The 4,658-nt window shown below is 47.2% G+C and overlaps 1 long non-coding RNA gene across 3 annotated transcripts; it reads right to left on the bottom strand.

Moving 5' to 3' along the window:
- Nucleotides 1-149: 149 nt before the first annotated feature.
- On the bottom strand, nucleotides 150-4,590 carry LOC113265163 (uncharacterized). 3 transcript variants are annotated; one of them, XR_008961196.1, is made up of 4 exons: nucleotides 4,230-4,590; nucleotides 2,769-2,868; nucleotides 1,642-1,749; nucleotides 150-960 (listed from the first exon to the last, which is right to left on the bottom strand). It is a non-coding gene; the product is annotated as an uncharacterized LOC113265163 (long non-coding RNA). The 3 variants fall into 3 exon arrangements; XR_003319944.4 differs by lacking the exon at nucleotides 2,769-2,868 and having other exon boundaries at nucleotides 151-960; nucleotides 1,642-1,780; XR_006411098.3 differs by lacking the exon at nucleotides 2,769-2,868 and having other exon boundaries at nucleotides 151-960.
- Between the last annotated feature and the right edge of the window lie 68 nt (nucleotides 4,591-4,658).

The following is a 4,658-nucleotide window of genomic DNA, read 5'->3' as shown; positions in this document are numbered from 1 at the left end:
GCCCACAACCAAAGCGTGGACGTGTTCGGTTGGCATGTGGCTGAGACACCCCTCCCTCATCTCCCCACCACGGAGCAACTGTTACTCTTGTAATAGGCAAAAGGTTATAAGAACAAAAGAAGGCCCTTACCAGCCCCCGCGCCTGTAGTCCTGGGCCCAAGCTGGCAGCCTCACTCTCCGGGGTTGAGGGGGGAGGATGCTGAGCGGTCCACCCCTTTGCGGGAGGCAGACCCCAGTGAGCTCAGCCTTTTCTGTTGCATTTACAACTATGACAAAATACCCACTTAAAAAAAAACCCCGAAAGATACATAAGATTATGTGTATTATTTGGGGGTAGGAGATTTTCCAGGGTGAAAGGATAAAAGAAAAGATAAATAGATCTGGATACAGAAACAATTTAAATTTGGTTATAAAACACCCAATCATAAACACAAGTGAAAGACAAAAATACTGGGGCAAAAATCCACAACTAAAAGATTTCCTTTCCTTCACGGGAACGGCATCTGTTTTATTCGCCACTGGTGACTTGGTGCCTGTGCAGGGCTTTGCAGAGAGTGGACGCTCAAATATCTGCCGAGTCGATGAATCAACCTCACCAGCAATCAGGGAGATGCGAATCAAAGGCGTCCTAAGGTACTGGTCCCCTCTAGATAGAGGGGGATTGTAAAGATCAATACCGGGCCGTGCCCATGAAGATCTGAGGGTGTCAACTCTTGCTCATCCTATTGGTGGGAAATTTAGCAGCACCCTTAAACACTGCTCCCTGCTGACACGAAAGGCCAGTAACAGAACACGCAGCCCGGCACTGCCCGCAGCGTCACAGCACGTGGGAGGTGGTGGACAAATCCATACTCTGGAATACAATGCAGCCCTTACAAAGGGTAGTCCCCGCAACGGGAAGGAACTGGGGAGGCATGCCAAGTGACCGTCGTAGGCATGGCCTTGGAACGATTGCCAAGACTGTTGTTAAAGAGAAAAAAACAGGTTGGAATACAATACGTACAGCCGACAAGGCCAAACCCCATGATTGCAGATGAAGAGAAAAAGGACCAGAGGCAATACACTGTTATGGGGCACCTGGCCGGCTCAGTCGGCCAAGGGTCCGGCTAGGTTTTGGCTCAGGTCGTGATCTTCCATGGTGAGATCGAGCCCCACATGGGGCTCTGCACTCAGCGGGGAGTCTGCTTGGGATTCTCTCTCCCTCTCCCTCTGCCCCTCCCCACCCCCTTAAATAAATAAATAAATCTTTAAAAACAAAAAAACCACAAATACCACAATGCAGTTTGCTACGTGTCCTGGCAGAAGTCAGTCCGTGCAACTTGGGAAACACAGACTGTAGGTACCGAATCCCAAACAGATGGACCAGGTACCTAGAGCCATGAAAAAAGCCAGATCTGCAGGCTCCTGGGCAGGGCAGGCCTGGCCGTGGGCTCCGCCCCCTGGGCTTCAGAGGTCACTGATCAGTCATTTATTGCCCTCTCAGATTTCACTTCCCCCTCTTCCTCTGCTCTTTCCTCCTTACAACATCTCATAAACGTCTTCAGGATCATCAGGTCTCTCAGAACCTCCCCCCATTTATTCCCTGTTCTCTCTCGCCCGCCCTGTTTTTTGGGAAGAGAAAGAGTAGTAGGTGCTACTCACCCTGCTGCGGGCATGGAAATAGGTCCAGCCTTCTGGAGGACGGTGTATCAAAAACCTGAACGATGTGAACAGTCTTCGATCCAGCAACCCCCTTTTCAGGAATTTATCCTAGGGAAACATCACGGGTGCGTACAACCATCTGTCATCAAAGACGCACAAAGATGTTTGTGAAAACACTGTTTAAAAACAAAGGACTGGTGGGACGCCCGGGGTGGCACAGCGGTTAAGCGTCTGCCTTCGGCTCAGGGCGTGATCCCGGCGTTATGGGATCGAGCCCCACATCAGGCTCCTCTGCTATGAGCCTGCTTCTTCCTCTCCCACTCCCCCTGCTTGTGTTCCCTCTCTCGCTGGCTGTCTCTATCTCTGTCAAATAAATAAAATCTTAAAAAAAAAACAAAAACAAAGGACTGGAAACCATCTAAATGTCCATCCCAATGAGACAATTAGCTTAAAAATTATGGTGCAACATGAAAGATGATACCGTGGAGCACGTATTTAAAGCTACGCTACGATGCTACAAAAAATATTCGGTACCACAGGACAAGCTTCATGGTACACAGTTGAGTGACAAAAGGACGGGGCCAAATATGGATAATACGATCATACATATGCAGAGAGAGAGAGAGAGAACGAGAGAGCGAGCTCAAGCACGAGCACTAGATGACTTTAGCTATAGCACTAATGGCATAATTTGGACAATTATTTATCTCTGTGAGCCTCAGTTTCCAAACCTATAAAATGGGTATAATAAGAGCTACTTGATAGGGCCCCATAAGATAATGCTTATGAAGTACTTAACATAGTACCTGGCACATAATAAATTCTCAAAAGCATTAACAGTGGTTCAGCTCATTGGTTTATTCGCTCCCTCAAGTATTTATTGAGAGCCCTTGAACTTGCTACTTTCTCTGGAACTTTGCTTGCTAAACCTCTATTCAGTCTTCAAAATTCCGTTTAACTGCACTGTGATGCCTGACCCCTCCTGCACTCTTCAAAATAAAAACACTAAATTTTAAACCCCCAAAAAACATGTATGCAGAAATTAAAACAATACTTTCCATTTCACAAACACAGTTGATCAAAAGAAGCCAGACAGAAGAATTGGAAGCAGGGACTCAGATACTTACACCTCAGTGTTCCTGGCAGTACTACTCACAATAGCAGCGAGGTGGAGACAACACAAATGTCCATTAACAGATGAACGGATGAAGAAAATGTCCTATATACCTACAATGGAATATTATTCAGCCTAAAAAAGGAATGAAATTTTGATAGGGTCTACAACATGGATGAGCCTTGAAAACATCATTAAGTGAAATAAGCCAGATACAAAAAAGGCAAATATTGTATGATTCCACTTATATGAGATACCTGGAATAGGAAAATTCATAGAAAGTAGAATGGAAGTGGGAAAGAGACATGGGTATAGGAAATGGATAACCGTGATGGGTGCACAAAATTATGAATGTACTTTTTAAAAAAATATTTTATTTATTTGAAAGAGAACATGAGCAGAGGGGAGGGGCAGAGGCAGAAGGAGAAGCAGACTCCCGGCTGAGCAGGGAGCCCAATACACTGCTTGATCCCAGGCCCCTGAAATCATAACCTGAGCTGAAGGCAGACGCTTCACTGACTAAGCCGCCCAAGTGCCCATGAATGTACTTAATGCCACTGAATTAGCCACTTAAAAATGGTTAGAACAGTAAATTTATGTTATTTCACAATAAGACTTGGAAAGAAGAAGAAGCGGATGGCTTGATTCCATTTATACAAAGTACGAAGACAGAGATAACTAATGTATGGTAACAGAAGTCATAACATTGTCTACTCTGTAAGTTAGTGGTTGGAAGAGGCCATGAAGGGGGACTTTGGGGTCATTTTCTATTTCTTCATCTGAGTGCTGGTTCCATTGGTATGTCCAGTTGGTGAAAACGACCGAACTCTTCATTTGTGAGTTTGCCCCGTCTGCCTTTTTTATACTTCAATCAAAAGTGCACCAGAAGGGCGCCTGGGTGGCTCACTCGTTAAGCATCTGCTTTCGGCACAGGGCCTGATCCCGAAGTTCTGGGATCGAGCCCCACATCAGGCTCCTCCGTTGGGAGCCTGCTTCTTCCTCTCCCACTCCCCTGCTTGTGTTCCCTCTCTCGCTGGCTGTCTCTGTCTCTGACAAATAAATAAAATCTTAAAAAAAAAAAAAAAGTGCACCAGAAAACAACAAAAATCCTAACATGTCTTTTGAAAAAAAAATTTTTTAAGTATTTATTTGTTTATTTTAGAGAGAGAAAGTGCAGGGGGGAGAGGCAGAGGGAGAGGGAGAGTACCAAGCCGATTCCTCGCTATGCGTGGAGCCCCTGGGTGGGGGGCTCGATCTCATGACCCTGAGATCTCCACCTGGGCTGAAATCAAGAGTACCACGCTCAACCGACTGAGCCACACAGGCACGGCCCCCCCGCCCCCGCCAAATTTTTAAAGTAATCTCTAGGACTAGCGTGGGGCTCGAACTCACAACCCGCACTGAGCCAGCCAGCACCGCCCTTCCCCCAAGAATTTTAATTGCAAAAATCCCGCTAAGTTCTTGGGAGCTGAACCTTTTTTTTTCTGTTTTCTTCCGGGCTCCTTTTCTTGTGCCTTTAAGCCTTCGCTGAATCCGTGCCTTCTTTGAAAGGCTTTCTCGCCTTATTTACCGAGATTCCACACTATCTGGGGCCGCATTCTTGGGAGAACCCGCACGGTAACTCAATTGCCTCCCGTCTCCTGACTAGCCCTGAGTTGCACTTTCGGAGGTCAGAGAGACCACTCCCTACTGATCCCGCTAACTAGGTGCTCAACGCGCGTTACAGAGCAGTAATAAATCCAATCAGCCCTGGAGGCAGGCAGGAAGGCCGGAAGAACACGCCGGGACGAGGGAAGCGCGGCTCACGTTCTACCCGGCAGTGCCAGCGCTCCTGTCTTCCAGACACGAAGCCACGCCTTCTCCCAAGCACCTCCCCCAACTCCATGTGGTCCCTCCCCTCACC

The sequence above is a fragment of the Ursus arctos genome, unplaced genomic scaffold (genome assembly GCF_023065955.2).
Source record: "Ursus arctos isolate Adak ecotype North America unplaced genomic scaffold, UrsArc2.0 scaffold_24, whole genome shotgun sequence".
Lineage (NCBI taxonomy): Eukaryota > Metazoa > Chordata > Mammalia > Carnivora > Ursidae > Ursus > Ursus arctos.
Note: the sequence above shows the minus strand (reverse complement) of the source record. Positions and strands in the feature narration are given on the sequence as shown.